The sequence below is a fragment of the Macrobrachium nipponense genome, chromosome 22 (genome assembly GCF_015104395.2).
Source record: "Macrobrachium nipponense isolate FS-2020 chromosome 22, ASM1510439v2, whole genome shotgun sequence".
NCBI classification, from domain to species: domain Eukaryota; kingdom Metazoa; phylum Arthropoda; class Malacostraca; order Decapoda; family Palaemonidae; genus Macrobrachium; species Macrobrachium nipponense.
Window position 1 is genome coordinate 28,083,702 of NC_087213.1, and position 22,500 is coordinate 28,106,201.

Consider the following 22,500-nt stretch of genomic DNA (forward strand, 5'->3'; position numbering starts at 1 on the left):
ATGTGTATGTAACCTTTTTATTGGCCTTTTTATCGTCATATCTATCTATCTGTCTATCTTATGAATTTACATGTACATGTATATGTGTGTAGAGAGGGACAAAGAGATTGCAAATGACATTGAATCATAAAAAACAAAATATTCCATAAAATTTCCTGTTCGGGCCTCCTTTCACGTTTACTTTTTAAAAATACATGAAAAATTTTAACATGGACATTTTTTGAACATCAAATACAATTGGGATTAGGGGAGACAAGCCCTGTTTGAAAGCATTTCCATGGATAGGCGAATGGCAGGAGGTTGTATTTTAAGTTTTTTTCACGTAACCTTTTTTAGGATTACTGAGATTTTTCCATTGCATGCATAACATATGACAGCACCAGGGGCTGAGTTCTTCTTCACATCTCTTGTTATTTTATTTTTATAGTTTTCCTCTTTACTATGAGCTCGATGAAAGGATACCTTGCTTGCGTTAATGGGTTTCGTGTTAGAATTTAGGAATTAAATGATATAAAATATAATTTCGGGGAATATGTTGGATGTACGTACAGCCATGCTCAAAACTGACGTTACATGATTCTTTCTGTATGCTCCAAAATCTCAGATGCAAAATAGTGCTAAATCGTTTTTCCAGTGTTATACATGCTGATAAGTATGTGAATTTACTAGAAACATTATTTTCCCCGGTGGGCATATAAATATGATCTTTTTTTATGCATTGTGTTCATTCATAACCTCAGTTTTTAGTTTTCTGTAAAAGAGAACTATTGAGATGGCTATTTGTCTGTCTGTCCGCACTTTTTCTGTCTGCACCTTTTAGGTCCACCATCAGATCTTAAAAACTACCGAGGCTAGAGGTCTGCAAATTGGCAGGTTGATCATTCACCCTCCAATCATCAAACATACCAAATTGCAGCCCTCTAGGCTTAGTAGTTTTTATTCTATCTAAGGTTAAGATTACCCGTGGTTGTGCGTCTGGCACTGCTATTGGTGACAACCACATAGGCAACCACCTGGCCGTGGCTGTCACTTTCATGGGCTGCACCTGAGAGTTTCATGGGCCAGTGTTGAGTTTCACACATCATTATACATTGCTTAGCCCAGAGCAGGGTTTGACTGTATTGTCAATGCCAGCACCCACAATTTGTTACTCGACGTGGTCATCGTAACTACTTTCACAGCATATAAAAGTAGACCTAACAGGCTCAATAGATGTAGCAAAATTTCCAAATAATAGATATTAGTTAAAAATTATTTTTATTTGAAATTTGGGGTTTTAGGCTGTTTGCGCTGCTGGTACGTCGCAGTAATGATATAAAAAATGTTTTTAGATCACCTGCTCTTTGAATGATAAAAGATGATGGTCCTCCAGGTTATCGCGATAAGATGGTTATTCATTTGAATTTATAAGGTAACTAGGAATTTAATTTGAATATCAACAATTTCAAAATTAATTTAAAAGGAGGTTGAAATTTTCCAAGGTGGAAGACACAGGTCTGGGAGAGTGCATTCTCTCTTTCGCTCATCCACCCTCTGTATAGAAAAAAACGTAATTCTCAGGTGCATGACAAGAAGGAATTTAAGCGTTATTCGGTGTTCAATGTTGGTAATCCCCATAATTACATATGGGATTTAGGTGCATTTATTTTTCTATGCCCGAAGTTGGAGAACGTCTGTTCTTGTAGTAGAAAGCTGGAACCTGCTAACTTCACGGCAGCCCTCAAACTCTGTCATGACGTGAAGGCCTTACATCTTACGCTTGTAATGTGTGTGGAATTGTGCTGCACACCGAGTATGAAAAAAGTCCACACGTGACGAAGGTGCACGTGGTAAGAACCAACTGCATTTTTTGGGAAACGGTAAAATCTAAATTTTTCACTACCAACAATTATATTGATCTTATAAGAATTGGAGCACCCATATATGGCACATATACCCTGATGAATCTGTCCTCGCAAATGAAAACATAAACATCTGTGAAAAAACGCGGCATATTTCCCGCCTATGTATCGCCTGGCTGAACTCTCCACGTCTCCGGGTGACGTCATGCACATGAGTGATGAAAACGGGACCTCTAGTTAACTCACCTTATCCTATTCCATCTAGGTATGAACAATCAAGAGTGCACTCCAACAGTCATGACCTGCACCTTTCTGTATCTGCTTTTTGCAGCGCTTTTATTATTACTGGTTAAATGTCGAGTTTACAGCAAAATTATCGATAATTCTTCTGACATCAAAGGTGCATTGTTGAAGGATTAATTTTACATCACTATTTTATAAATTTCTCACGGTTTCAAAGCGCTTGGACGTATTTTTAATTTGTCGAACATGAGTGACCTTTTCATTCATTTCAGGCTCAGCCGTCATCGAAATGTCAAATAACCAATCGAATTAAGAAGACTGAAATTGACGATATGTGAAGTTAGGAAGTTTTTCACTAATTAGCAAGTACGCTGTATGTGGTAACGCTAATACAAACGCCCTGCAAGTCTTGTGGGTTGTGTGTACCTAAAGTTATGCATACCCCGGTTATATATATATATATATAATATATATATATATATATATATATATATATATATATATATATATATATATATATAAGGTTGAGGTAACAACTTCCGACCCTAGAAACATTGCCAACTTTCCAGAATTTCTGCGCGAGGCACCGTCATTCTTCATGCTTGGAGAGAGGGCCAAGGGTGAAAGGCTGGCCAGGGGCTGGATGATGGCAAGTCCAGACGCCTTAGTGACGTGGTCGGTATGGTGTTGGCGCGTCACCTCGATGGCAGCAAGTTCGATTCTTGGATATTCCACTGAGGGGTGAGAGATGTGTATTTCTGGTGATACAAGTTCACTCTCGACGTGGTTCGGAAGTCACGTAAAGCCTTGTCTCCCGTTGCTGAATAACCACTGGCTTCAAGCACGTTACACCATACAAATAAACAGACGTCGTTTTTAACCCGTATATACCATTGTTATTATACATAGGAAAAAATATAGATACCCTTTTGTATTATACATATGGAAAAACATAAAAAAATAAGATACCCTTTGTGTATTATATATATATATATATATATATATATATATATATATATATATATATATATATATATATATATATATATATATATATATATATATATATATAAAGGTATAAGCCACGAAGGAAAGTGAAACACTGGAGTTGCTGCTAAGTAAAAGACGTTGAGTCAAAAGATCTTGGAGCTACTCCAGTGTTTCACTTTCCTTCGTGTCTTATACCTTTTATTTATGCATTTATCACGTTCCAAACTTTCGTGATTCAGTTATACATGTATATATGTGCGTACCCGAGGTTGTAAATGTGTTAATTTTTTTTATTTTTAGTATCCAGTAATGGTAGTTGCGTGCGCGCCGATGTGTACACAAGCCTGTAACACGATATGAATGTGTTTTTCCTTCGAGCATGAGGCTTAAAGAACTTATATGATGATTACCATTTTTTATCGTCTTGTTACCCACGTTTTCTCGAATATATCTTGCCTATGCGATCGTGCAGACGCGTGGGCGAATAAATATTCGAAATTGCAAATGGCCTTTGAGAAGGGTTGTGTATGGGTTTTGGAGATAGTTTTGCCTTCATTACCAATATGTCATTGATACTTTTTTTTCCCTTTTCTTCTTTTTACAGTTCGTAGTACTATGATAAATGGTAAGTCCGGCTATAAATCTGAAAAAGGGAACAATATATTCTGTTGTTATTTACGATGACGTTCGCAATTTCCACTGACGTTCGCTGTTTCCACTGACGTTCGCTATTTCCACTAGTTAAGAAGAAATAAAGAAGGCAGAATAGTTATCGCCCTTAAGGACGTTTGGCTTTGTGGTGTCATTTGCCGCCTTTCTTTGGTTGCTGGAAGCCTTTGTGCCAAATTGATTTCCGCCCAAAGATAACGTTCTTTTTATAATATATATTTCTTCGTCTTTGGGTATTTATTATATATTTCTTCGTCTTTGGGTATTTATTGTTTGATTTTGTTCGCAATAGTTTGCATGGCTTCTGTGGAACATTTTGCCTTGTACAAGGAACATTAATGATTTTTTCATTGGGTCATTATATATATATATATATATATATATATATATATATATTACATATACATATATATATACCATATATATATATACATATATATATACATATACATATACATATGTATACACACACACACACACACACACATATATATATATATATATATATATATATATATATATATATATATTGCCTTTGCGTGTTTGCTTTTAACAAGGTGATAATAGTAGTTTTTAGGATTGAGAAACTTCGGTGATTATCTTCATTTCATATTCACCGCCTTGCCCCAGACTGACAGCCATATGACTTTTTCATATGAGGTTATATTTTACCGAGCTTCTATGTTTTGCCGAATAGAATAGCATATAAAATAACCAGTGCGCAGAAGGCTCCGATTAGTCGATCACATCCATGATTTTGATGTGGCCTTTGACGTCACCAGGGTGTCTCTCTCTCTCTCTCTCTCTCTCTCTCTCTCTCTCTCTCTCTCTCTCTCTCTCTGAGCCTGTGAGTTCGGTTTGGGTGGGTATAAGTGTTTGGAATCATCGATCTACCGGATGAATATATATATATATCCCGGGCAAGCAGTGACGTGCGTCGGCGATGAATGCGTGCTCATCGTGGCATGCAAATTGGATTGTGCCATGCGCCGCCTCCCGGCGAAAAATAGGAACGGGTCTTTTCCTTTCTCTTTACGTATTTTACCCCGGCGGTTCATAAAGGAGGTTTTGTCAGGACGGGTCGATGTATCGTATTGTTTCTCTATTTTTTTTTCTTTTCTTCGTACAAATAGTGATCCTCCTTTTTTTCCCGAGCGCAACATTGCATTGCCAATGTTTACTGCCTCTTCGGAGGAATTTTTGCCACACTCCTGGGTTGGGGTCAAGATCTGTTGTGTTCTACGGTGTTTTTCATTCAACCTTAGTTTTGACGATTTTAATAATGGAAAAAGAATCTAGATAATTTACAACATCCAACATTATTCTCTCTCTCTCTCTCTCTCTCTCTCTCTCTCTCTCTCTCTCTCTCTCTCTCTCTCTCTCATTGGTTTAACTTCTGTTCAAGAGCATTATGCACAGGGACTTGTGATCTGTATGCTTGCACAATTTATCAATTTTTTATTGGATGTTTATGAAGGCTGTGTCGTATATAAGGTCTCTTAAGCATTGAAAAGCTTGGACGCCACTGAAAGCCGCACCAGAAGCATATTTTCAGCGTGATTTTTTCAGTGGTTTACTATTTATATTGACTCACTTTATTTGTGGAATTTATCAATTTATCATTGATTCTTTAAGAACAGGAAATAATAATACTAATAAAAAAAACATTGCCTCTTTAAGAACAGGAAGTAATAATATAAAAATTGGATGTTTTAGAGGTTTGGAACAGCTCAGTAAAAGAAGACTGCCGTACTTTGGCACTGTATTTTGATTGGTTTAAGTGCTCAAGAACACTGGGAATTTGAGTGTGTAAATCTGATTTGTTTTCATATGTTTCCTGAAGACATCAACCTGTTATTTATGTCACGTTTAGCCATAGTAATGATTTCCGTCTCCCTTTTCGGAAAATGTTGCGCACATGTACCCAGTCATTATCGCATTCCTATTCCGTGTTTTTTATCCAGTGCTTTCGCAACATCATCATCATCATCATCATCATTATTCTGGTCCCCGTTCTGAAACCATGGGCGTCTTCCTTGATTACCTGGAGCTCGTTTAATCTCTCCCCCATTGTCTGGTGATGAAGCAGTGGCATTTTAAGCCTCCATTGTATTCTCCACCGCGTGCATCCGCATATTCCCGTCTCCCTCTTTCTCAAATACTGCTGCTTTCCTCTCTTTTCTTTTGTTCGCTCATAATAAAAGTATCTTCCTCAGTTTCAGGCCGCGGTGGCTGCTGTAGAGGGCCGAAGAGTTGGGCGCCGCGTCCTGCCATTACTCCAGGTAATTCTTCTTTTGTTTTCTCTTTTTCTAACCAGAGTTATGAACTGTTTTGCTGTTTGTTTTAATTGCAAATTTCTTGTAGCTAAATTTGTTATTGTATTTTGTTTTCTGGGAATTCGTGTCTGTTTGGTATATAACTTCTCATATTGTTGAAGGGTATGGAAAGAATTTTCACAGTTACGTTTTAAATCTCCGTAGGGCGTATTGCCATCAGCGCACCTCATGCGGTGCACTGTAGCCATTATTTAAGGTTCTTTGCAGCGCCCTTTCTGTCCCTAGCTGCAACCCTTTTTTTCGTTTACTGTACCTCCGTTCATATTCTCTATCTTCCATCTTCTTTTTCTTCTTCTCCTAACAAATGATTCATTGTGCAAGTGCCATGTTTTCTTCCTGCTACAACTTTCAAACCGTTTTACTGTTAATTTCCATTTCAATGCCGAATGACCTCATAGGTAACAGCGCTTGACCTTTGGCCTAAATCCTTTATGCCATTCTTTGTTTTAAACTATCTGTGAAAATAGAAATTTTTTTAACCTTCATACTGGCAGACTGTACATTATTCTCGGCTTTGCCAAAATTTTAGTAGAACAATTTCATGTTCCACTGTATCATTCAGTCTTTATTGTTAAAGGTTCACCAGGGATTACTGATTGTGAACTCTAATGCCACCCATGTTATTTCAAACATCGTCTGTAATTTGAGTTTTAAAGGAGTGAATGGTGCGTTTGCTTGTGTCACGAAGAAGTAACCTATTGTTTGGTTAGGGAGAGTTGTTAGGCAGGAGAAGTGTTGACGAAACCAGCTTTGTATCGAGAGGTACAATGTCAGGACGAATTAGTGAAAGTCTTAGGTTTGTTTTATGGCTTCCTGGTATTTCTCTCTCTCTCTCTCTCTCTCTCTCTCTCTCTCGTCTCGGTCTCCTCTCTTCTATCTCTCTATATATTATATATATATAATATTATAATATTATATCTATATACATATGTATATATCTTATATATATTATATATATATCTATATATATATATATATATATATATATATCTATAGCGAGAGAGAGAGAAGATGAGAGAGAGAGAGAGACGTTACGAGAGAGTGTCGAGAGAGAGAGAGAGAGAGAAATATATATATTGTCTGTATGTATATATGTATATACAATTTTATCAGTGTTTTCACGTAACAACGGGTAATTCTTGAGGAAAAACAACACACCAGTGTCCCATATTTTTACTTTCCACATTTTCACTTTCAATTGCTAATTTATGGATGAATCCTTTGGCCACTGAAACTTCATTAACATATCCGCTTCATATGCCTGAACAGAAGGCTTATTAAAATGGCATCGAACATTGTGTACACACTCTGAACCATTCACCTCTATAATGCATACATTTTTGCACTTCCATATATATTGCGCCCCTTACTCTTTTTAACTCTGCCACAGAAAAATATCCAGTCCTATAAGGTCCTCCTACTCTCCTTTCCACAGAAGAATAGCCAGTCCTATAAGGTCCTCCTACTCTCCTTCCCCCTGACAATTTTGTAACTATGCACATTTCACCAAACGATCCTCCTCCTTTGGTTTCACAAGACCAAATCATTTCAAGTTTCTCTGATCCATCCTTTCACTTATCTCAACATTTCCCACCTTTCCAGTTCTTGCACTCCATTTAGTACACAGAGAGTTCATCCCAACAACTTCATCCTTTTAACTTTCATTGGCACGTAACATCCACCCTTTACTTTCATAAAGCATCATCTGCTCAACAGTTCTTTCCTACACTTTCACCTTAGCTTTCATGGACAATAGACGACTGTTCCCAGTCTTCTGCATGCGACCTGTTGCCTTTCTTCCTTCCGCAAGCATTCTCAACTTGTCACTAACTTTTTTCACTCTTGCACCATCTAGCTACTCTTCCATTCTATCCTTCACGTTTACCACATTTTGAAAATGCTCACTCCATCAACCCACAAGTGGACTGCGTTATACATCAAACCACATCACTTCAGTTGTGTCACTTACTGTGAGATCGATTTGTTCATTAACCTTTCGCTGCAGTATCGTCCTTGTAGAACAAATTTTATATAACACACACACACACACACACACACACACACATACACACACACACACACACACACATATATATATATATATATATATATATATATATGTGTGTGTGTGTGTGTGTGTGTGTGTGACTGGTAAAATGTTCTGTTACAACAAAATTCCATCTAATAAAAGGAGCTCATAAAAACGCCAAAATATAGAAAAAAAAGTATTATATTTCAGAGACTGCTGTCTCTCTCTTTAGGTAGGTAATGAATGAGGATAGTTACAGAGAAGGTGGTATTTATACCAAGAGATCCATCTACAGGTATAAATACCCCCTTTTCTGTAACTTTTCTCATTCATTACCTACCTGATGAGAGAGACAGCACTCTCTGAAATATTGTACTTTTTTTCTATATTTTGGCGTTTTTATGGGCTCCTTTTATTATATAATGTATATGTGCTTACAAAATCACAGTAGATGCACATGACTTCATTAAGTAAGCGAATACCAAGACATTGTCAAGGAACGAATGAAATACAATTGGAGAAAAAGTTATCAGGTAAACAAGGTAAAAAATAACAGATGGTTAATTGTCAAAAGGGTAAAAGCTAAAGAGCTAATCCAGGATTATCGGATATCACACGGTCACAAACCTAAACATAGATTTAACCCTAACCGAAACTACAAAGTATCTGTACAGTCCAAAACATGCATATATTAATATATTAATTTTGTTGCTTTTATTTATCTACAACTTTTTTTCATTATGAAGGCATCAAGTTTAAATAAACCAAGACTTAAATTTAGAACATTTCCATTATTTGACTTGATGAAACAAGATTCAATGATATTCATTTTAACATTGTCATTACATGGGATTAAAGCTCTTGCTTGAACTCCACGTTAATCAGGAGTGATCTAAAATCTCTCATATGTACGTATAATGCATTCGACATTTGCCCAGTTCTCACAGAATATTGGTGCTGTTTGAGACGTTATGAAAGAGATTTACCGGTTTGTCCGTAATAGACTTTATCACACCTTTTGCAAGGAATTTCATATATGCAGCCTGGAAGATCTTTAGGAGAATTTTTTATTACTAAACTCTTGACATTAATATTACTGAAAACAACATTTATGTTAAAAAGCTTTAGAATTCTAGGAATATCTAAAAACCTTTCACCATAGGGTAATTTTAGAATGTTATGCTTACTAATTTCAAGTTTGTCATTAGTTAAATAAAATGTTTTTCTAGCTCTTTTCCATGCCACATCTACAAAAGTCCTTAGGTATTTAAGTTTCAAGGCCCTTAGGAACATCCCCCCAAAAAACAGAGAATTTAACCTTTTGATGGTGATTGGAGTAGTAATGAACAAAAGAGGCAAAATTAGTTGTTTTTCAAAAGACTGAAAAGGTGAAATTTCTATAATTTCTATGGACAGTTACATCAAGAAAATTCAAATTACAATTTCTTCCTCTGCAGTAAATTTTATAGAAGGGACTAAATTATTGAGATTATTAAGGAATTCCTGGAGATTTTCGTGAACTGGCCAAATGCAGAAAATATCATCCACATACCTAAACCATATAACCTTTTGGGGCAAAATTCTTGGTAAGAGTTTTGTCTCAAAATATTTTATGTAAATATTGCTAAGGACAGGAGATAAGGGATTACCCATAGCCATGCCAAACTTTTGTGCAAAAAATTCCCCATTGAAACCAAATTTACTATCTTCGATACATAATCTCATGAGACTAATGAGGTTTGCTACAGTTAAGGGAATATCATGACGTTCTAATTCCTCCTCCAAATATTCAAGTAAATCATCTAGAGGCACTTTTGTAAACAAAGAGACAACATCAAAACTAGCCATATTAAAATCAAAGTTCAAATTTTGAATAATGTATATATGTGTGTGTGTGTTTCATTTATAAAATCTTCACCCTAACCTTTTTTCCCCTTCAAGGGTGACAGGAGTAGATGGTTACCTTCCAGTTCTCAGCAAATCCTTTGAAATGAAGTGGATGGCTTCATCCCTTTGTAAACCTTAGTTGTGACCACAAAATATGTCTTTTTAACTACCAAGAATCTAAATCACTGTTTAATGCAGCAGCTGGAAGGTTAACTAGGGGATTTTGGGTCGCAGTGCGGGTATTGTGGACTTTTGGTTTTCTGTTGCTCTCTTATTCATATAGCTAACTTTTATTAACTGTGAATATTTGACCCAAGATAATTTTGAGTGCATTATTCCCATTTTACACCTGCCGTTTGCTTTAAGGAAAAAAACCTTAATGCAGGAAGGGGAGGGATTATTTCCTTCCACTTTTGTAATTGTTAATTGATAATATAGTTTACTTCCTTGTACTTATTTTCTGATGTCTTGTGATTGTTAATCATTAATTGGACTTTTTTATTAATTAGTTATTTGGTGTGACTGACTTGACAGTCATATGATGATTACTTGTCGCTGCCCTCCAGGTTGAGCATTGAAATGAAATCAGTCATTCAAACTGCAGTGAAGAATATAGATAGATTAAAGGTAGAGGTGGAATGTTCTTTCCACAAGAACTGAAGTAGATATTACACCGCATGAATGTTTTTTCCTGGAAAGAGAAATGCCATGACATACTTGCTCTTTACCATACCAAAACAGAGTTATTTGTGTGCTTTTTGATATACAGAATTATTATTATTATTATCATTATTATTATTATCCAGAAGATGAACCCTATTCTTATGGAACAAGCCCAAAGGAGCCATTGCCTTGAAATTCAAGGTTCCAAAGAACATGATGTTCACTCGAAAGAAGTAACAGAAGGTAATGGGAAGTACAGAAAGAGGAGATCGGTTATCATTAAATCAGGTACAGTAAAATATAAATAAGGAAATAAATAAATAATAATGTAAACAAAATATTAAAATACAAGTTGAATTGTATTAGGGTAGTTAATGCATAGTTAGTATTAGTTAGTTAGTTAGTATTTCACCGTTTCATTGCGAACAGCTCTCTCTCTCTCTCTCTCTCTCTCTCTCTCTCTCTCTCTCTCTCTCTCTCTCTCTCTCTGTGTGTGTGTGTGTGTGTGTGTGTGTGGTTAAAGAAAAAATAAAAATTTACCGGTTATCCGCGTTCTGAGGCCACTCCAGGCCTATTAACAAGACTTTTATTTGCGTTATATTTTTACGTGAAGGAAAAAGAACGGAGGAAAAAAAAAAATAGAAATCCATACGTTTCGGAAACCTGGCATTCAGTTTTTGGTGGAGTTTTTGGCTCCACTGCTAAGAGCCATGGAAATTGTAATGGATGGGTTGTCAAGATTATAATAAACTTATAGAGATTTTGAGAGGGTACGTCTCGGCAAAGAATTTTTATGGGACATTTTTTATGTAGTTGTTTACGTATCCATTCCACGCAGTGTGTACTTTCTCTCTCTCTCTCTCTCTCTCTCTCTCTCTCTCTCTCTCTCTCTCTCTCTCTCTCTCTCTCTCTCTCTCTCGCAATATGACTCTGCAGGAGACAAGGCAGCAGTGCAATTATCGTCTCGTCAGTCCTGTTACTCCTGAGTGAAAGTGATAAAAACTCTGATTGGTAAACCATTTTACAACCTTTGTATTTTTGTATAGTTTTGGCTTTAATTACAGAATAGAGTTTCGTATTGATTATTTCCTTTATCGTGTCCTTTTTTTGGGGGGGACCGTTTTGCAAAAATCGTCCGTAATATCTTGGCTGTATGAGAACATATCTACAGATTTTTCGAAAATGAATTTTATCGTATAGTATTTTTACTTTGGGTGTAGTGTTGTAATAAACGGCTTCTCGGATTTTGTCATTAGATTGCCTTGAAAACAAGCTACCTTCTGGAACAGTAATTTTTAGTCTGGACTTTTTCTGAATAGTCGTTTTAATTATCCTTATCTTAAGTATCTCTCTCTGGCTAAATATCCATCTCATTCTTTAGTCTAGCCTTTATTTTCTCGACTGTAACTAGAGCAAGGTGGTTATAAGTAAGGTGGTTGCATCAGAAGCGAAGGAAATGGACTAGTCGGCATCTCTTGCCTGCCTAGGCCACGCCCCCTCTACGCTAGGGCTGTGCGTTGACGGCAAGCTTTTGTAATTGTAATTTAATTGAATGTAATTAATTACACATTTTAAGTAATTGTAATTGTAATTCTTTATTCTATTTAATATTAATTTTAGTTATAATTGTAATTTGATAATAGGACTGGTGATTATAATTGACGTAAAGCCTGACTGACAGGAATTCGTCTGCTAAACGGATGAAGGCGTCAAACTACAGATATGACATCACCTACGGGAATATTTCTTGGAATGCAAAAATGTACAAATTTCCTTGTTTTTCTTATTTATGTGGCACAAGACACCATAATTTAGCTTTGTTAAAATGTCATAGTTAAAAAGACTGACGAGCATGGTATAAATGAGGATGAGCTTAGTGACGTCACTCTTAGCTAGTCAGCCAATCAGGGCAAAGAAGTAGTTTTCAATTAGGTTTTTTTTTTAAATCGTTGTCAGTATCATTATCAGGTGTGCAACAGAAAATCTAAACTTTCCTTAAAGCTTACGAAGCTATTTTTGTTATAGCGAAACTTAAAAAAACACAGGTAAAAATCATATTTTGGTTTGTGTTAACACAGCGCTCTATGGGGATGACGCTACCTCTCTCTCTAGATACCTTGAATTGGAGCTCATACGCCAAGCGAAAAACACGGAATTGCCTCGTTCTTCACGTCGTCATGTCTTATGCTAATCTGCCTTTTCTATTATCTAGCATTCAAGTCAGGGCCGCAATTTTCCCCATTTGCGGAAGGCGTACTGCTAAGAGCCTTAAATAATGCCTACAGTGTACCCCATGATGTGCACTGACGGCACTACCCCTCTACGGGGAATAAAGGACAGCAGCTTTGACAAAATGGAAATGACAAACACACACATATATAGGGATAGTACCATCAGTGCACCTCATGCAGTGCACTGTAGGCATTATTTAAGGCTCTTTGCAGCATGATTTCGGCCCCTAGTTGGAACCTTTTCATTCCTTTTACTGTACCTCCGCTCCGATCATGTTCTCTTCCGGTAACAATTGATTCATAGTACAATTGCGAGGGTTTCCTCCTCTTACAACTTTCAAACCTTTTACTGTCTATTTCCGTTTTAGCGCTGAATGACCTCATAGGTCCCAGTGTTTGACCTTTTTCCTAAGTTCTATATTTGTTTCCCTTCGTGTGTTTCCCTTTTTACATTTTCATGGAAGGTTGCTGTGCAAGATCATAATATGTTGGGTCGTTCTCGAAACTTATTTTGATAATACAGTAACTTGGAACGTCATTTAGTGTCTTCTTTGGCTGCTCCGCCTATTCTTCGCTTTAAAATTCACTTTGACGCTATTCTTATACACTTAAGAATTTTGCGAGCCTTTTTGGTCATATTTCTTTTGATTATTTCCAAGTTTCGCTCTAACCTGTGTCTTGGTTTTTATTTCAAGTTTCTGTTTTCTCTTAGTGCAGCATCCAAAAGCAGAATCTGAACTAGTATACCTGAGTATCAGCTCTTGAAGCCCCAGAAATTTCAGGGCACTTACCAAACGTACAGGTGTTAACCAGCATAATCACATTTTATTTCTCTGTAATATATATCATACATAAGTAATAGTTAACGTTAGTTACTGATAGATATTTAATGCGTACAATGGCAATGGAAACTCGGGTAAGTTATTTTTCAGGCAAGGGAATTTACAAGACTAACGTAGGGGATGAGATTGAAAATTGAAGAGGCACAGGTGGAAGTCTTTAGGTGACTGTTCTATCAGTTGAGAATCAAAGGGGCACAGATCTTGAATGCATGGCTGAATGCCAGAGAGTACACAGCTTAAGTCGCTTTTCAACATTCAGCCTGTTTCAGTATTTGGTCTTGAGAGCAGCGAGCGTGGAAAATGCAGCTTTACAAAGATACTACATGGATCCGAACATACTTAGGATCCGAACTAGTTCAACTATATGGTAAACTATAGGAAACTAACTTTATAAAGCGACGCTTTTGCATTTTTTCATAAGCTTCTGAATATTAGTTCCTCACTCTTCTTAAGAGAATAGCGACGAATATAATTATTACAGTATTTTATGAATGACATTTTAAAGATGATCTGATTCACGGAGAAGATTGTGGTTAGCCTTGTTTAAATAAATATCAAAGTTAGGTTAAAGATCTGATGGCAGCTTAGTCAGTATTATATTTCGGTCCAATTTAATTTAATAAATAAAAGTAACAGTGGCAACATAGCCAAAAACGAGACGTGGATATCTTTTTATAAGGAAATGTAATGCTGATGATTTTTACTTGATTAAGTAGAGTTCATGTAATTTTTGAGTTTGGAGTTCATGCGGGGTTGTCCTATTCGGATACTTCTAGTAGGACCCTTAACGTTTCAGGTCAGTTACCAGATGGATTAACCTGGGTTTGTTAGATAATGTATGTGGATCCCTAGTGCTGGCACCGTGTAGAAGGAACCTGTCAAGAAGATAGTTTAGGAAGGTGTTCGTTTGTTCGTTTCCTTGATACGTGACTACTGCTTCCGCCAAGATCGATATATTTTATTTGATAAATAAAGAACAAAGGGGGTTAATAGGGATGGAGTGATGGGTCGTTCGTAAGAAGCCAAATAGGAGGCACCATATTTGCATCTAGTCCAGCACTTGCATTTAATATTTGGTAAACGATTCCACTGGAATATAGAAATACAGCACACGTTTAAGGGCTGCAGAAGAACGGAGTGAACAACTTGATGTTGGAACTAAGTTGGGAAAGAAACAGTTACACACACAACACTGCTGGGATTTCAGTTCTGCTAATTCTTGAGTATGCGTGAATGTCACATGAGCTGCATTGGCATTTCCTACTTTTTGGTTTTCTTTAGAATTTTATATTACTTAGTTTTCTTTCTTTGTAGCGCTGTAGAACATTTGAATTACGACTTCAAGTTTTTATACCCTTGAAAAGCAGCTAAAAATCTGAAAATTCTCCATAAAGTAAGTAAAATAAGAAAATAATGGTGGAGGGTAAAGAGTAAGTCCCATTACCGACGGATACGATAGTCTCGCCTCTGGCATGAGGGTGAGGTTTATAAGATTGTGGGAAAACACAAACGAGGAGATAACATTTCCCGGTAAATGGGAAGAAAAAGTTTCAGACGTGGGTAGACGGAACTACGTTTTATTGATTCAGAGACACACTTTCTCTCTGTTTCTTAGTCGTCTTATCTTTTAGTCTTCTCTATAATATCTGAGCCCCCTAATCTATCACCCCCCCCCTTTTTTTTTTTTTTTTTTTTTTTTTTTTTTTTTTTTTTTTTTTTTTTTTTTTTTTTTGTTTTTTTTTTTTTTTTTTTTTTTTTTTTTTTTTTTTTTTTTTTTTTTTTTTTAGAATGTAGCAAAAGTATCTCTCGTGAATATGCTCGCTGTGGTTGTAAATTGACCCATTACTAAAAATTTTAAGTGAAATGACCCCATGTATCCTGTATAGTAGACTGTTTAGAAGAATATGGAGTGACGAAATACAGCTTGATGACTTGGAATTTGGGAGTTTTAGAAAAAAAACACCAAATTGAATGTGGTAACAATAGACGTGTTGCACTTGAGTCAGTAGTGATGAAAATATTCAGTTTGTTTATCCTTAGTAGGCTTGAGAAAGCAATACCTAAAATGCTTAGGTCTAAATAACATGGGTTTAGAAAAGTTTTAATTATTGCTCGCGCAAATCATATATTTTTGTTAACGGAAATTGGAAAGTCGCATGTAGCCTAATTGGCTTTTGTAGATTACATGATGGCATTTGACAATATCCACAGGCTTATTTTGTGGAGGGTCGTGCGTCGTTGTGGTAATCCTGTGAACATATGTAAAACTAATGGATGTTTTCCATGAATGAAGTTATTGCAAATTAATGTTGGTGGAGTCTTGTGGAGTGAATTTGCAGCGATTAATGAGAAGTTTCCCCGGAAATATTTTGTCATTTTTACTTTTTGCCGTTTTCTTGATCTTGATAAAAAAAGCCTTGGAGATAGAATGGAATCTTTAGATTTAGGTGATGCTATTTTAATGACTATAGAGCTTGCTTAATAGAATGCTTCATATACTATACAAAGATGGAATTTTATTAAAATATAACGGAAGGAGATGTACCGACTCTAGAAAAGGAAACTATTAATAACGCCGAGTTTTAAATATTTAAAGAACAATGTTATCCAATGCAGGTCTCTTGAAGTGGGCTGAAGTAAAATATTGAAAGAGCCCAATCAGACAGTCGGCATGCTAAATATAATTCGGAAATAAAACCGCTTGGAATTTAATACGAAATTGCGATTCTATTTTAGCGTAATACGGACGTGAATCATGTCATGGCAATAACTTTTAAAAACGTAAGTTTCACAATAAAGCTGTAAGAAGATTTGTGAAATATAGAAGAGTCGGATCTCGGATAGAGTGGGAAATGATACGTAAGGGAAGTTATGGAAGTTCTGTGTGTAGATGAGATAATAATGAAGGGGACAGGTCCTTTGCAACCTCCCCAACCCTCTTGTGAATAGGATGTGATAGTGACAGATGGGTTCTTATGGTTACGAGAAGAGTTGGAAGACCAGACCTACTTTGATGGGACCTGTGAGATGGTGAGCCGGATGTCAGCTAAATCTGTGAAATTGAAAACGTGAAAGCAAAAGAAAGATACAGTTGCAGTATTTTATAGAAGGCTTTTGTATCATAAGCAGATGCTAAGTATGGTCCCCATTAGGCATCTTTCGTAGTAATTTTACCCTTTATATTTTTTTATAACGTTTTCAGTCGGAAAGATTCATTATTTGCTCATTTTGATAGAGAGAGAAAACCAAGAGAGAGAGAGAGAGAGAGAGAGAGAGAGAGAGAGAGAGAGAGCCGAATCCGCTTAACCAGGTGGCAACTGGAAAAAAAAGTAAAATACGCGCCGAAGGCAATCGGTTTTTCTGTACAGCGTATAATGCTGTATGAAACTCTCAGCCTCGGCCCATGAAACTCTTGGCCGAGGCACATGAAACTTCCAGCCACAGCCCGTTGGCGGCCCGTGTTGTTGGTGCCTAGTGTATCGGTGCCAGACGCACGACCATGGCTAACTTTAATTTAAGTAAGATAAAAACTACTGAGGCTAGAGGGCTGCAATTTAATATACTTGACGAGTGGAGGGTGGATGATCAACATACCTAATTGCAGCCCTCTAGCCTCAGGTAGTTTTCAAGATCTGTGTGGGCGGACAGACAGACAGTCGTCATCTCAATAGTTTCCTTTTAAAGAAAACTTAAAAAAAAAAAAAAATATCCATAAATTTAACTACCAGTCATTGAATGTTTCTTGAACTTTTCTTAGTATTTCACGATTTCACTGAGATACCCGTTGTTACTGCCAGTCCAGTGTTATTGAAACTGATTGTCTTCGGTATCATTATCTCAATAAGAATGCTTCCCAGCATTACCACCCATGGAGATACTAGACTCAACTTCCACTGACCGAAATTATACGGATTACAAATGGAAATTGAAGAAGATTACCGTTATTTAGTGCAAGTACTGTCATTAGGAACCTAGTTACAGGTACACCACAGCATAATGCGGTATGGAGAGAGAGAGAGAGAGAGAGAGAGAGAGAGAGAGAGAGAGAGAGAGAGAGAGAGAGAGAGAAATTGGGGGGGCGGGGGCGTCGAGCTACTGCAATGATTTCTTGTTTTTTTTATGTTTATGTTTTTAAGTTGCTGAGATAAAACACAAACATAAGAAGAAACATTTTCATGTGTCGTATAACATACATCATCATTAATAATAACCCCTTTAACCCCCCCCCCCCCTTATGTATGTCAGTCAGTCAGTCAGTCAGTCAGGTCGTATCATACGAACCCCTCCTACACTCAGAATGACTTCCTTCTAAGGTAGACCATATATGAATGGGCATGAAGGTAACCGTCCGTCTATCAGTCAGTGTCTGTCACATTTACCGTGTCATCGCGGCTCCTACATTGAAAGGGCTTCTGTTAAATTTGGTGTAAATTTAGAGCATCATGCATAGATCTCCATAGAGGGGTAGTGCCATCAGTGCGCGCCACGTTGTGCACTGGAGGCATTACTTTAGGTTCTTTGCAGCGTCCTTTGGCCCATGGCTGCATCCCTTTCATTCCTTTTACAGTATCTCTGTTCACATTAACTTTGTTTCATCTTGCTATCCACCCTCTCCTAATCATTATTTCATAGCGCAATTGCGAGGTCTTCCTCCTATTTATAGCTTTAAAACCTTCCTTTCTCGCAATCTCCCTTTCAGCGCTGAATGACTTACAGGTCTCAAGCTTGGCCTAAATTTTATGTTCCGATCCCAATCATACATAGATTTACATGAAGAGGGATCGTACGTGTATCCATCTCTGCCAGTGTCCCACATTTACCTTGTCGTCGCTGCACGGTCTAAGGGTTTTTAACCGAACGTGTTACTAAGGTGGATCAGCATGAAGAAAGATCGTCTATCTGTCTGTCTGTATGCCACAGTTACCTCGTGCATAGTTGAGCGGATTTCAGACTTGGTTTAGGCAGACCAGGATACATATTTGTGCTGGAAGAAATTCCGTTCAGTAGATTGCCCGCATGTGTGCCTTTAACGCCCACCTTTCTCAACTGACGTACAAACTTGAAAGGATCTCAGTCAACCTTGTTATGTGAGGGCTACTTCAGAAATAAAGCTTAAGTTCAAAGTTCCATAGCCGTTGTACTTAATCCTAACCTCGGCCGTAACTTCTGAACTATAAGTGATGGAATCTGTGTGACATGCATGGTTTACTCAAGAAGACTTTTCTTATAGTACTAGTGTTAGTGGCATTGCGCCTTTGGCCATGACATTCATACTAGAAAAGCTGCCGTTGAGGCCATTCGTGTTTCACTAATACATTTCGTTGGAGGCATATTTGCCGGAGTTATTCGCTTCTTTGAAAACTAGATTTTTGCTTTTTCATAGGTCGCAATGTTCTAAGATGGGTTGGACAGGGCCGGCACGGCTATGTATTGCTTTGGTTTAGCAATACGCTCAGAAAGATTTTGTTGTCATGCGGAATCAGCCGAAAAGGACATTACCGCCCAGGAAGCTTCAATAGAACATAATGTTTATTTATAAAAGGGAAAACTTTCAATGAGAGGAAAGCTACAGTCGTAAAGTAGGTACATTATAAAGGTAAAGATAGAACAAAGAAAGAAAGGGATGAACCGTTTGTAGACGAATTAAAAAACGGCATGGCACAAGAAAAACAGCTGTAACAGAGAATGTTGCTTTAGAGCAGTTTCAGGGCTGGAAAACGTTAGTACTATGTCACGTGAGAAGTAAAAGTGTTCTAGCCAGTTTAACACTTATTTGAATTTCTATGAGACGCACTGCAGCGCTCTGCGAGTCCCCGTGAAAATAATCACTAGTCGTTGCTGGTCTACTTATGGGATTTCACGCCTCAGTTTCTGCCTCTACACACATGAAGGTGTTGGACCGCACAAAGCTCTTTATCGTCTTAATTGAAGACCCAAATATGAGCTTAGAAGCTTGAAAGAGAAAAGAAGCCATTATGAAAATGAATGATATGAATTTATACCTTGTTCAAGTAACGGTATTGTTTGATTTCTTTCTCTTAAACTGAACTTGTTAAATTGTTTTTCATTGTATTTTATTAATAACGTAAACATTTTATGTACGGTAATATAAACTAACTATACATTGTTCTCCAGTAACTGACACATTTACAGTCGTTAAATCAGATCACGCGAGATAACGTGACTTGGTTGCGAATCGGATTGAAGATTTCTTGGTTTTGGAGCCTCGTGAGTTTTCATGAGTTCATGTGGCGTGATGACAGTGTGCACCCACGCTTGGTCTCCGTAATTCACTAACAGCAGTATACATAACTACCTAGAAGTTTGTTTCATAATTTAGTTTTCTTTAAAAGAAAACTATTGAGAAGGCTATTTGTCTGTCCACCCGCACTTTTCCTGTCTTCCATCAAATCTTAAAAACTATTGAGGTTAGAGGGCTACAAATTGGTATTTTGATCGTCCCCCTCCGATGCTCAAACATACCAAGTTGCTGCCCTCTAGCCTCAGTAGCTTACAATTCATTCAAGGTTAAAGTTAGTCATGGTCGTGCCTCTGGCCCCGCTATAGGTTCTAATAACACAGGCCACCACCGGGCCGTGACTGAAAGTTTCATGGGCCGTAGCTGTATAGAAAAAACTATTCTTCGGCGCATTTGTCACTTTAGTTGTGTCACGAGGCCTTCAGGTCTCATTACTATCTTTTTATTCAGGTTTTATTTTGGGGAAAAAAAAAAAAAATGTGCCTTCTGTTAAGTCATTCTCAATGAAAATGGATTATGCATTCATATAAATCCGTGTTTAATTTGGGCGTTTCGAAGCTAGCAAAAAATTGGAAGTTGCACGAAGATAGTAATATTTTTGTACCTTGGCTGGTATTCATAAATATTTGAATAAATGGCTTGTCTGAACACACTATTCTTAGAGTACGACAAATGATTTGTTTTAAGTAAAAGTTCGTTGAAAAGAATATTACAAGGAAAGTGTAAACACGAACGATGTCGGCCTGTCTTCTTGTTTTATTATTTAAACGTTTTCCGTACATGTAGCCTTTGTATGATCCATCAGTTGGTGCTGTAAAAGTATCTTGGCGTCAATTAGGATGTGTCATGAAGGGCCAAAGAATATTTCTCCCGAAGGTGTGCGGTCAAGTTGAACAGAAATAGAAAACAAAACGCCGTCACATTTTAAAGATACGTCATCAAAGGAGACATTGCTTGAATATAGCTTTCGTTAAACATAAAAGGTGACTGGCTCGGCAATAGAAAATATAATTATATTCATGTTGGTATGTAAGTCACCTTGTGGCCACTTCATCAGAAGTTGATTTCAGTGAAATTCTACCAGCGCAGTGGCATGTCTGGTACGTCCCGGTTAATTAACGGTAGTGTTCGAAGTATATGTATTTTCAAGTTTTATTCTTCCCATAAAATGTGTCGTGAAAAATTTATAACCCTGACTACTACATAGGTGCTGATTTATACTGACTGAGACAAGATTATGCCATCCAGAAAACGCTCAAATTTCTTAGCACAGATTATCTCTAAAGATGAATGGACTTTAAAAATTATTGCTAACGTCCTTTAACCGTACAGTGTGATGATTAAATGTGTGAAGAGTAAGAGCAACAATATGAGTAAAGACTTTATTAATTTTTCTTCCTATTGATGCCTCCAAAGGTTTCGTGACAAGACAGGCATGAACTGAACTGTATGTGGGGCCGGAAAAAGGTTACTCCTCTTAAGTCCCTTTCTTTCAGTACATTTTATACATGGTCGCATGTACAAAACTCTTTCAAGTAGCTTACGAAAGAAAGTCGTACACGTGTACGACTGAAGTAGAAAAATTAAGTCATCGTAAAGTTGGTAACAAACTTTCTCACCTTTGTATTGGGTGATCGCAGGTATCATCCTTCCAGTGAAATAGACTGAAGACTATACAGAGATCTTAGCATCTCTTATTGTCAAGCATTAATGTATCAGAATTAAATCAGGAAAAATGCATTTTCAAGCGATTAATAAAATTCTGTAAATGAAAGTTTATGTGACATGTTCATTAATTTAAATTTATTCCAAAGTGAATGCATGGGTTTGCTTTCATGTATACACATGAAAATCCCCCCCCGAAATTGCATTGAAATTTTTCATGCATACACTTGAAAATTCCAATAAAAGTTATATATCTTGCGAATTTATTTGACTTTCATGAGATATCATCCATGGTAATTAACTGCAGTATCCAGCTGGGTGATTGATGGAAATGAACAAAGCGCACTGACATCTTATCGTCCGTGAATATATTTCGGAGGAGGAGGGCGAGAGAAATGATGGCGGGCGATTATGATTAATGAGTCACCGCATATGTGATGAAGATTTATTAGTTTAATGCCTTCTCGGGCCGCTCCGTCGCCAGGCGGGAGTAATTTGATGTGAATCTGGGTCCAATTAATCTTTTAATGTTGGAATTGCTGAAGCGAAATGCCTCTCGGGGATTTATAGACACTGATGTAAGCGATTGATTGATTAATTCAATGACGATTCAGTCATTTGCAGAACTGTTTTCAGAAGCGATTAATTGAGGGATTACTGGAGAGGGGATACTCATTTATAGATGAGATCTTGGCCCTAAGTGAACGTAGCTCCTTACTAATTGAGAAAATGACATGGCCGATGTTTGATTGTTTTTGACAGGATTTATCGCTTGAAAACATCAAACATCTTTGCAAAGTTCTAGCAAACTCGCCAGTGCTAGCGGATGGTGCAGCAATGTACTG

General features: G+C 37.1%; 1 protein-coding gene across 1 annotated transcript in view; it reads left to right on the top strand.

Annotated features, from left to right (window-relative positions):
• LOC135198224 (uncharacterized) overlaps positions 1-22,500 on the top strand; it is a 1,334,440-nt gene that overhangs the window by 244,478 nt on the left and 1,067,462 nt on the right. The window contains exon 2 of the mRNA XM_064225797.1: positions 5,960-6,025. The gene's annotated coding sequence lies outside the window, so the exon portion shown is untranslated. The remainder of the gene's footprint in view (positions 1-5,959; positions 6,026-22,500) is intronic.